The sequence below is a fragment of the Eurosta solidaginis genome, chromosome 3 (assembly GCF_040869045.1).
Source record: "Eurosta solidaginis isolate ZX-2024a chromosome 3, ASM4086904v1, whole genome shotgun sequence".
In the NCBI taxonomy this organism is placed as follows: domain Eukaryota; kingdom Metazoa; phylum Arthropoda; class Insecta; order Diptera; family Tephritidae; genus Eurosta; species Eurosta solidaginis.
In genome coordinates this window covers 223,125,903-223,139,001 of record NC_090321.1, presented here as the reverse complement: position 1 = coordinate 223,139,001, position 13,099 = coordinate 223,125,903, and positions in this window count along the sequence as shown.

Here is a 13,099-nt window from a genome sequence, read left to right as displayed (position 1 = left end):
CAAATGATCACCTAATACCAAAATGACCCTGACGGCATCCCGGACTGATCCCAAAATCCATCCAGAAATGATCTTGGGAAGGTCCCAAAATTATCCCGAAATAATCTCGGAAAAGTTCAGAAATTACCCTGACGGGTTCCCGGACGAATCCTGAAAGCCATCTCTAAATGATCCCGAAAAAGTTCCGAAATGACCCTGACTGGACCGCGAAAGGATCCCGAAAACTATCCAGAAATGATGCCGGAAATGTCCTCAAATGATCACCTAATAGTTCCGAAAAGACCCTGACGGGATCCCGAACGGATCCCGACAACTATCTAGAAATGATGCCGAAAGGGCCCGCAAATGATCCCGTATTAGGCGAGAAAAAGTCCCGAAATGAACCCGACGGGATGCCGGACGAATCCCAAAAACCAGCCAGAAATGATGCCGGAAGGGACACCAAATGATCCCGAAAAAGTCTCGCAATAATTCCGACGGGATCCTGAGCGGATACCGAAAACCATCCAGAAGTGATGCCGAAAAGGTCCTCAAATGATCACCTAATAGTCCCAGAATGACCCTGACGGCATCCCGGACAGATCCCGAAATCCATCCAGAAATGATCTTGGGAGGGTCCCAAAATTATCCCGAAATAGTCTGGGAAAAGTCCAGAAATTACCCTGACGGATACCGGACGAATCCTGAAAACCAATCTTAAATGATGCCGAAAAAGTCCCGAAATGACCCTGATGGGACCCGGAAAGGATCCCGAAAACTAACCAGAAATGATGCCGGAAAGGTCCTCAAATGATCTCCCAATAGTTCCGAAAAGACCCTGACGGGATCCCGAACGGATCCCGACAACTATCCAGAAATGATACCGAAAGGGCCCGCAAATGATCCCGTATTAGTCGAGAAAAAGTCCCGAAATGACCCCGACGGGATGCCGGACGAATCCCAAAAACCATCCAGAAATGATTTTGGAAGGGACCCCAATGATCCCGAAAAAGTCCCGCAATTATTCCGACGGGAATCTGAACGGATACCGAAAACCATACAGAAGTGATGCCGGAACGGTCCTCAAATGCTCACCTAATAGTCCCAAAATGACCCTGAGGGCATCCCGGACAAATCCCGAAATCCATCCAGAAATGATCTTGGGAAGGTCCCAAAATGATCCCGAAATAGTCTCGGAAAAGTCCAGAAATTACCCTGACGGGTTCCCGGACGAATCCTGAAAGCCATCCTTAAATGATCCCGAAAAAGCCCCGAAATGACCCTGACGGGATCCCGAAAGGATTCCAAAAACTATCCAGAAATGATGCCGGAAAGGTCCTCAAATGATCCCCTAATAGTTCCGAAATGACCGTGACGGGATCCCGAACGGATCCCTACAACTATCCAGAAATTATGCCGAAAGGGTCCGCAAATGATCCCGTATTAGTCGAGAAAAAGTGCCGAAAAGACCCCGACGGGATCCCGGACGAATCCCAAAAACCATCCAGAAATGATGCCGGTAGGTATCCCAAATGATCCCGAAATAATCCCGAAATGACCTCGTCGGCATCCCGGACGGATACCGAAAATTATCCAGAAATGATGCCGGAAAGGTCCACAAATGATCCCCTAATAGCCCGAAATTACCCTGATGGGATCCCGGACGGATCCCGAAAACCATCCAGAAATGATGCCGGAAGAGCCCCCAAATGATCCCGAAAAAGTCCCCAAATGACCCCGACGATATCCCGGACGGATCCCGAAAACCATCCAGAAGTGATGCCGGAAGAGCCCCAAATGATCCCGAAAAAGTCCCCAAATGACCCCGACATACTCCAGAAAAGGTTCCGAAATGGCTCCGAGGGAATCAACGACGGATCGGCAAAACCATACAGAAATGATTCCGGAAGGATCCCAAAATGATCCCGAAATAGTCCGGAAATGACCCAGATGGGATCCCGCACAGATCCAGAAATGATCCCGGAAGGGTCCAAAAACTATCCCGGAAAAGTAACAAAAGATCCCGAAATGGCTCCTACGGCATCCCGGACGGATCCAGAAATGATCTCGGAAGGGTCCCCAAATGATCCCAAAATGGTCCCGAAATGACCCTGATGGATCCGGCAAACCATCAAGAAATTATGCCGGAAGGATCCCCAAATGATCCCGAAATAAAACAGAAAAAGTCACGAAACGACCCCTAGAGGATCCCCAAATGATCCCGTATTAGCCCCAAAAAAGTCCCAAAATGACCCTGACGGGATCCCGAAAGGATTCCGAAAACATTACAGAAATGATGCCGGAAAGGTCCTCAAATAATCCCCTAATAGTCCCGAAATGACCGTGACGGGATCCCGACAACTATCCAGAAATGATGCCGAAAGGGTCCGCAAATGATCCCGTATTAGTCGAAAAAGAGTCCCGAAAGGACCACGACGGGATCCCGGACGAATCCCAAAAACCATCCAGAAATGATGCCGGTAGGTATCCAAAATGATCCCGAAATAGTCCCGAAATTACCTCGTCGGCATCCCGGACGGATCACGAAAATTATCCAGAAATGATGCCGGAAAGGTTCCCAAATGATCCCCTAATAGTCCCGAAATTACCCTAATGGGATCCCGGACGGATCCCGAAAACCATCCAGAAATGATGCCGAAAGGGTTCCCAAATGATCCCGTATTAGTCGCGAAAAAGTCCCGAAATGACCCCGACGGGATCCCGGACGGATCCCGAAAACCATCCAGAAATGATGCCGAAAGGGTTCCCAAATGATCCCGTATTAGTCGCGAAAAAGTCCCGAAATGACCCCGACGGGATCCCGGACGGATCCCGAAAACCATCCAGAAATGATGCCGGATGAGCCCCAAAATGATCCCGAAAAAGTCCCCAAATGACCCCGACGAGATCCCGGACGGATCCCGAAAACCATCCAGAAATGATGCCGGAAGAGCCCCCAAATGATCCCGAAAAAGTCCCCAAATGACCCCGACGATATCCCGGACGGATCCCGAAAACCATCCAGAAATGATGCCGGAAGAGCCCTCAAATGATCCCGAAAAAGTCCCCATATGACCCCGACGAGATCCCGCACGGATCCCGAAAACCATCCAGAAATGATGCCGGAAGGGTCCCCAAATGATCGCGAAATAGTCCCGAAATGATTCCGGAATAGTCCCGAAAATGTTCCAAAATAACCCCGACGGGATCCCGGACGGATCCCGTAAACTATACAGAAATGATCCCGGAAGGGTCCCAAAATGATCCCGAAATAGTCCCGAAAAAGTCCCGAAATTACCCCGGCGTAATCCCGGACCGATCCCGAAAGCCATCCAGAAATGATCCCGGAAGGGTCTCGATATGACCCTTACGGGATTACAAATAAGGTTAAGCTAATTATAAAACCATGTTAATAAGGCAGCAGGCGCATTGGAGCGAATAAAAAGTTAGATAGAAACATACAGGTAAAAAAAAAAAAAAAAAAAATAAATGTAAGGCGCGATAACCTCCGAAGAGATCTAAGGCCGAGCTTCTCTTCCAATTTGCGTCGTGCTCCTCTTGATTTTTCCCTACAAATTGGCCGGACGGGACCTACATGTTTTATGCCGACTCCGAACGGCATCTGCAAGGCAGGTGAGTTTTCACTGAGAGCTTTTCATGGCAGAAATACAATCGGAGCGCTTGCCAGACACTGCCGAGAGGCGACCCCGCTTAGAAAAATTTTCTTCTAATTGAAAAATCTTATTTCTAAAATTTTGATGTTGCTTTGCCCGGGAGTTGAACCCAGGGCATACGGTGTGATAGGCGGAGCACGCTACCATCACACCACGGTGGCCGCAACATACAGGTAAAGCTAATAAAAGCGTGCTAATAAAAACAATTGATGGAGGGCGGATGGCGGGAGTAGAGGAGAGGACCACTGATCGTTCCTCCAAAATTGTCTAGATCTCGTTCTGTATGTACCAGATACCAAAAACTATTGATTTAGGAGAAAATTTAGATTGAGTTATAACAATTTATGGATTTTACACCAGAGGGGGAGATAAAGGGGGGCGGGCGGAGGGTGTCACTGCTTACTTTGTAAGCCCTCGACTTATTTGACCCCTTGAGTCTGTGATATTGGTGAAGGCCAGTATACGTAAAGTTATAATGTGTAAAAATTATGAAATATAATTTCTCGAAGGGTCGTGGGACCCCCACCCCTCTTTCCATGTTCGAAAAAAATTACGCTAGTAGACTACAGTCTGTGTCCCAAATTTCATCAAAATCCGTGTAGCCATTCTGGCGTGATTCAGTCGCAAAGACGAAAAAATATAATAATTAAATTATAACTGTTCCTAGTCGGCGGGGACCACGCCCCTTTTGAAAAATATATAGTTAGTAGATCCTTCTAGACTATTGGCTATATGTGTGCAAAATTTCATCCAAATCGGTCCAGCCGTTCTTGCGTTATTGAGTCACAAAGACAAACGTCTGGACAAACATCCAAACATCCAAACATCCAAACATCCAAACATCTAAACATCCAAACATCTTAACATCCAAACTTTCCCATTTATAATATATATTAGATATTAGATTTATAATATATATAGCCTTTACCCGCGGCCCCGCCCGCAAGGAGAAAATAAAATATATGTGCTATTCACGTGAGCCTGCTTATCAAGTTGTCTGTTTAAAAATTTTTTCTGTCAATGTATTTTATTTTTTAATACAGTAAAAAAAAAGAACTAACTGAGCTGATGGGCACGCTTACATGAATAGTACAATACACTTTTTTCGAATTAAAAAAAATACATTTTGTTTCTAAGTTTAATTAATTGATATGACAGGGGTGAAAGAATTACTACTCATAGAACAAAGGAGTGAAACTGCAATTAGCTAAAACCAAAAAGAAGTTTTTAAATGAAAGCAGTGTTGCTTTTTCGGGTATTTAGTTGGTTAAAATATTACAAAAATTTTAATTATAGTTGTAATAGTTCGTTACAGGATTCATTTAAAAATAGAACGAAAAAGCTGTGATATATTAAAGATAAAACATACCGAATTTTAATTACGAATAATTTGCCGTAAATCCACGGCCATGTGTGCTGAATTACCGGTTTCGAAGAGACCTAAAATGATCCCGGAAGTGTCCCTAAATGACACCAAATAGTCACGAAATGATGCCGACGGGATCCTGGACAAATCTCGAAAACTATCCAGAAATGATGCCGGAAGGGTCCCAAAATAATCCCGAAGTAGTCACGAAAAGTCCCGAAATGATCCTGACGGGATTCCGGACGGATCCCGAAAACCATCCAGATTTGATTCCTGAACGGTCCGCAAATGATCCCGAAATAGTCCCGAAAGTCACGAAAAACTCAGACCCATCCCGAAAATCATTAAGAAATTATTCTGGAAGGGTCCCAAAATTACCCCGAAATAACTCCGACGGGATCCCGGACAGATCCCGAAAATCATCCAGAACTGAGCTCTGAAACGTCCGCAAATAATCCAGAAATAGTCCGGAAAAAGTCCCGAAAAAACTCCGTCGGGATCCCGGACAGATCCCGAAAATCACCCAGAAATTATGCCGGAGGGGTCCCAAAATGATTCCGAAATAGTCCCGAAAAAGTCCCGAAATGACCTTGAGGGGATCCCAGACCGATACCGAAAACCATCCAGAATTGATCTCTAAAGGGTCCGCAATTTATCCCAGATAAAGTCGCGAAAAAACTACGAAGGGATCCCGAACAGATCCCGAAAATCATAGAGAAATTATCCCGGAAGGGTCCCAAAATGATCCCGAAATAGTCCCGAAAAGGCGCGAAATAACCCTGACGGGATCCCGGACGGATGCCGAAAACCACCCAGAAATGATCTTAAAGGGCAACTGACCCCGAAATAGTCGTGAAAAAGTCCCGAAATTACCCCGACGGGATCCCTAAAACCATCCAGAAATTATCCCTGAAGGATCCCCAAATGATCCAAGAACAGTCTCGAAATTCCCTGACATTTTCCCGAAAAAGTAAAAAAATAAACCCGACGGGATCTCGGACGGATCCCGAAAATGATCCAGAAATGATAACGGAAGGGACCCCAAATGATCCCGAAAAATTCCCGAAGTTCCCCCAATGGGATCCCGGACGGATCCCGGATCATCCAGAAATGATGCCGGTTGGTACCCAAAAATGATCCCGAAATAGGCCAGAAATGACCACGTCGGGATCCCGGGCGGATCCACAAAAGTATACAGAAATGATGCTGGAAGGTGAAATGATCCCCTTAAAGAAAGATGAAAAATGAATTGATCCCCTTATAGTTCCGAAATGATCCTGACGGGATTCCCGACGGATCCCGGAAACTATCCAGAAATGATGCCGGAAAGGTTCCCAAGTTATCCCCAAATAGTCCCGAAATTACCCTGACGGTATCCCGGACGGATCACGAAAACCATCCGGAAATGATGGCGAAAGGGTCCCCAAATGATCCCGCATTAGTCGCGGGTTCCGAAATGACCCTGACGGGATCCCCGAAGGATCCCGGAAACTATCCAGAAATGATGCCGGAAAGCTTCCCAAGTTATCCCCAAATAGTCCCGAAATTACCCTGACGGTATCCCGGACGGATACCGAAAACCATCTAGAAAAGTGGCCGGAAGATACCCCAAATGATCCCGAAAAAGTCCTGAAATGATCCAGACTGGATCCCGGACGAATCCCGAAAACTATCCATCTAGATACCCCAAATGATCCCGAAATAGTCCCGAAATGACCCCGCCGGGATCACGGGCGGATCCCGAAAAAGTGCTGAAATGACCCCGACGGGATCCCGTACGGATCCCGAAAATCATCCAGAAATGATGAAGGTAGGTACCCAAATGATCCCGAAATAGTCCCGAAATGATCCCGACGGGATCCCGGACGGATCCCGAAACCAACCAGAAATGATGCCGGTAGGTACCCCAAATGGTCCCGATATGACCCCGTCGGGATCCCGAACGGATCCCTAAAACTATCCAGAAATGATGCCGGAAAGGTCCCCTAATAACCCCCTAATAGTCCCGAAATTACGCCGACGGAATCCCGGACGGATCCGGAAACCATCCAGAAATGATGCCGGAGGAGACCCCAAATGATCCCGCTAAAGTCCCAAATGACCCCGACAGGGTCCCGGACGGATCCCGTAAACCATCCAGAAATGATGCCGGTAGGTACCCAAATGGTCGCGATATGACCCCGTCGGGATCCCGAACGGATCCCTAAAACTATCCAGAAATGATGCCGAAAGTGTCCCCAAATGATCCTGTATTAGTCGAGAAAAAGTTCCGAAATGACTCCGACAGGATCCCGGACGGATCCCGAAAACCATCTAGAATTGATACCGGAAGGTACCCCAAATGATGCCGAAATAGTCCCGAAATGCGAAATGACATCAACGGGATCCCGGCGGATCCCGAAAACCATCTAGAAATGATGCCGGAAGAGACCCCAAATGATCCCGCGAAGGTCCCAAAATTACCCCGACAGGATCCTGGACGGATCCCGAAAACCATCCAGAAATGATGCCGGAGGAGACCCCAAATGATACCGCTAAAGTCCCAAAATGACCCCGACAGGGTCCCGGACGGATCCCGTAAACCATCCCGAAAAGATGCCGGAAGAGACCCCAAATGATCCCGCAAAAGTCCCAAAATGACCCCGACAGGATCCCGGACGGATCTTGTAAACCATCCAGAAATGATGCCGTAAGAGACCCCAAATGATCCCGCAAAAGTCCCAAAATGACCCCGACAGGATCCCGGACGGATCCCGAAAACCATCCAGAAATGATGCCGGGAGAGACCCCAAATGATCCCGCAAAAGTCCCAAAATGACCCCGACAGGATCCCGGACGGATCCCGTAAACCATCCAGAAATGATGCCGGAAGAGACCCCAAATGATCCCGCAAAAGTCCCAAAATGACCCCGACAGGATCCCGGACGGATCCCGAAAACCATACAGAAATGATGCCGGAAGAGACCCCAAATGATCCCGCAAAAGTCTCAAAATGACCCCGACAGGATCCCGGAAGGATCCTGTAAACCATCCAGAAATGATGCCGGAAGAGACCCCAAATTATCCCGCAAAATTCCCAAAATGACCCCGACAGGATCCCGGACGGATGCCGAAAACCATCCAGAAATGATGCCGGAATGGACCCCAAATGGTCCCGAAATGACACCGACGGGATCCCGGACGGATACCGAAAACCATCCAGAAATGATGCCGGCAGGTACCCCAAATTATCCCGAAATAGTCCCGAAATGACCCTGACGGGATCGCGGACGGATCCCGAAAACCATCCAGAAATGATGCCGATAGGGTCCCCAAATGATCCTGTATTAGTCGAGAAAAAATTCCGAAATGACTCCACCGGGATCCCGGACGGATCACGAAAACCATCTAGAATTGACACCGGAAGGTACCCCAAATGATGCCGAAATAGTCCCGAAATGACATCGACGGGATCCCGGACGGATCCCGAAAACCATCCAGAAATGATGCCGGAGGAGACCCCAAATGATCCCGCTAAAGTCCCAAAATGACCCCGATAGGGTCCCGGACGGATCCCGTAAACCATCCAGAAATGATGCCGGAAGAGACCCCAAATGATCCCGCAAAAGTCCCAAAATGACCCCGAAAATATCCCGGACGGATCCCGTAAACCATCCAGAAATGATGCCGGAAGAGCCCCCAAATGATCCCGCAAAAGTCCCAAAATGACCCCGACAGGGTCCCGGACGGATCCCGAAAACCATCCAGAAATGATGCCGGAAGAGACCCCAAATGATCCCGCAAAAGTCCCAAAATGACCCCGACAGGATCCCGGACGGATCCCGTAAACCATCCAGAAATGATGCCGGAGGAGACCCCAAATGATCCCGCTAAAGTCCCAAAATGAACCCGACAGGGTCCCGGACGGATTCCGTAAACCATCCAGAAATGATGCCGGAAGAGACCCCAAATGATCCCGCAAAAGTCCCAAAATGACCCCGACAGGATCCCGGACGGATCCCGTAAACCGTCCAGAAATGATGCCGGAAGAGACCCCAAATGATCCCACAAAAGTCCCAAAATGACCCCGACAGGATCCCGGACGGATCCCGTAAACCATCCAGAAATGATGCCGAAAGAGACCCCAAATGATCCCGCAAAAGCCCCAAAATGACCCCGAAAGGATCCCGGACGGATCCCGTAAACCATCCAGAAATGATGCCGGAGGAGACCCCAAATGATCCCGGAAAAGTCTCAAAATGACCATGACAGGATCCCGGACGGATCCCGAAAACCATACAGAAATGATGCTGGAAGAGACCCCAAATGATCCCGCAAAAATCCCAAAATTACCCCGACAGGATCCCGGACGGATCCCGTAAACCATCCAGAAATGATTCCGGAAGAGACCCCAAATGATCCCGCAAAAGTCCCAAAATGACGCCGACGGGATCCCGGACGGATCCCGTAAAACATCCAGAAATGATGCCGAAAGGTTCCCCAAATGATCCTGTATTAGTCGAGAAAAAGTTCCGAAATTAACCCGACAGGATCCCGGACGGATCCCGAAAACCATCCAGAAATGATGCTGGAAGAGACCCCAAATGATCCCGCAAAAATCCCAAAATGACCCCGACAGGATCCCGGACGGATCCCGAAAACCATCCAGAAATGATGCTGGAAGAGACCCCAAATGATCCCGCAAAAATCCCAAAATGACCCCGACAGGATCCCGGACGGATACCGAAAACCATCCAGAAATGATGCCGGCAGGTACCCCAAATTATCCCGAAATAGTCCCGAAATGACCCTGACGGGATCGCGGACGGATCCCGAAAACCATCCAGAAATGATGCCGGAAGGGTCCCCAAATGATCGCGAAATAGTCCCGAAATGATTCCGGAATAGTCCCAAAATAACCCCGACGGGATCCCAGACGGATCCCGAAAACTATACAGAAATGATCCCGGAAGGGTCCCAAAATGATCCCGAAATAGTCCCGAAAAAGTCCCGAAATTACCCCGGCGTAATCCCGAACCGATCCCGAAAACCATCCAGAAATGATCCCGGAGGGTCTCGATATGACCCTTACGGGATAACAAATAAGGTGAAGCTAATTATAAAACCATGTTAATAAGGCAGCAGGCGCATTGGAGCGAATAAAAAGTTACATAGAAACATACAGGTAAAGCTAATAAAAGCGTGCTAATGAAAACAATTGATGGAGGGCGGATGGCGGGAGTAGAGGAGAGGACCACTGATCGTTCCTCCAAAATTGTCTAGATCTCGTTCTGTATGTACCAGATACCAAAAACTATTGATTTAGGAGAAAATTTATATTGAGTTATAACAATTTATATAAAAGAAGGGGGGGGGGGGGCGGGCGGTGGGTGTCACTGCTTACTTTGTAAGCCCTCGACTTATTTGACCCCTTGAGTCTGTGATATTGGTGAAGGCCAGTATACGTAAAGTTATAATGTGTAAAAATTATTGAAAAATAATTTCTCGAAGGGGTCGTAGGACCCCCACCCCTCTTTCCATGTTCGAAAAAAATTTCGCTAGTAGACTACTGTCTGTGTCCCAAATTTCATCAAAATCCGTGTAGCCATTCTGGCGTGATTCAGTCGCAAAGACGAAAAAAGATAATAATTAAATTATAACTGTTCCTAGGGGGCGGGGACCACGCCCCTTTTCAAAAATATATAGTTAGTAGATCCTTCTAGACTATTGGCTATATGTGTGCAAAATTTCATCCAAATCGGTCTAGCCGTTGTTGCGTGATTGAGTCACAAAGACAAACGTCTGGACAAACATCCAAACATCCAAATATCCAAACATCTTCACATCCAAACATCTAAACATCCAAACATCCAAATATCCAAACATCTTCACATCCAAATATCCAAACATCTTCACATCCAAACCTTGCCATTTATAATATATATTAGATTTTATATTTTATATATTTAAATTTTTAGTTTATTCTTTTTTATAATTTTTTTATTTTACTTCTGGTAAAGAATACTTTTTTAGTACTTTGGAGTGTGTATCACTCGGCTGTTAGCTCGGTTGAAGATACCTTTTCTCCACTCCGAGTCTCAGATGTTACTAATTATGGAAGCTAAAATCGGACACTCTGATGTTGTTATTATGTGCACGATTGGAGAGGCCTTGTCTTTCATCTGCGCTTTGGTTCTAGTTCTGGTGCCTATTCATTACTACTACGGTGAAGCCGTTGCAGGCTACTTAAAAACCTCATTATGTCTGTAATGAACTTACATGGTTGCGTCCATTTTTTGTTACTTTGCCTCAGGAGTGCAATCGTCTCATTACGTTTTTGCCTGTTTTAAAGCGTCTTTTCTAGCATTAAAAATAACCAATCTTCCGTACGTCTTCTCTGCGCTGTTCTAAACGAAACGAGATTTCAAACAGCGTTGTTCTGCGGCCGCAGAGTATTTTTGCGTTGTTGAAACGCTTCAACTTAATTAACGCTTTAAACTGTAAATGTGAAACAGCTGTCTATGTTCCGGATTTTCAAAAAGGGAAATAAAAATTTAGACCTTAAATATTTTAATTACTCGCAAGTTTAGCATAATTAATGTGTTTTGATGACACACTTTTACAACATGCACTTACATGTATGCACACACACATACTCACTCACGCACACGCAAGAAAACTCTTCCTATATTTACATGAAAGTATGCTTCTACGCCTCTAAATATGCAAGAAATTACGCGCTCATATGTCAAAGCAATGCGCTGTGCTGTCTCCGCATGGGAACACCACCATGACCACCGCCCTCAGCTAGCAGATGTGAACTTTCTACTTATTCATCGATGCCGCCCCTTCTAAGTTATTTACAAGATTAGGGAAATGAGGTTGTGAACTTACAACAAACATGCACGCATACTTAAAGAATAGCTTAGCAAGCATGATAACAACAGCTAAAATAGCAACAACAAATATATTCAAAAACAAGTAAGGAAGGCTAAGTTCGGGTGTAACCGAACATTACATATTTAGCTGAGAGCTTTGGAGACAAATGTTGGAGTTGAATGTTGACATAATTTATTTATATACTGTAAAGATATTAAATTTTTTTTAAAATTTGACTTAAAAAAATTTTTTTTTAAGTGGGCATGTTCGTCATCCGAATTTGCTAATTTTTTTGAGCACATATATAGTAATAGGTGTAACGTTCATGCTAAATTTCATCATGATATTTTCAACGACTGCCAAATTACAGGAAAACTTTTAAATAACCTTCTTTTAAAAGTGGACCGTGCCACGCCCATTGTCCAAAATTTTAGTAATTTTCTATTCTGTGCCATAAGATCAACCCACTTACCAAGTTTCTTCGCTTTATCCGTCTTTGATAACGAATTATCGCAATTTTCCGGTTTTTCGAAACTTTCGATATCGAAAAAGTGGGCGTGGTTATAGTCTGATTTCGTTCATTTTAAACAGCGATCTGAGATGAGTGCCCAGCAACTTACCTGCCAAACTTCATAAAGATACTTCAAAGTTTACTCAAGTTATCGTGTTTACGGACGGTCGGATGGACATGGCTAAATGCATTTCTTTTTTCGTCCAGATCTATATATATCTCGATTAGTGGTTCTGAAGAAGCTCACGTATCTTATGTTGTGCTTCGTTCTAGCTATTCTAAGCTGTGCTCCAAGAAAAAATTGGAATATAGATGTAAAGAAATTGACATATTAAATACAGTAAGAAACTCAAAAGACTGGTGGCGGGTTGCTAACTCGTTAAAAAACCGTCCTGATAGTGTGACTTGTAGTTTGACGCTAGGAGATATATATAATCATTTTAAGATCCTCTTGTCGGATACACATGAAACACCCTCCATGCAATGGACGTTGCCCTCAGTGATCGACCCTTTTCTCGATGCCCCTTTTGAGCTTCGCGAGCTGCAGCTTGTACTCAAAGGTTTGAAAGACAAAAAAGCTCCTGGCCAAGACCGTATCAGCTATGAGTTTTACAAATATGCGCCATAATCCCTCTTAACCGAACTACATGCTTTGTTTAACGTAATTTAAAAAAAAAAAACAAGTACCTCATTCGTTTCGCAGCGCTATTT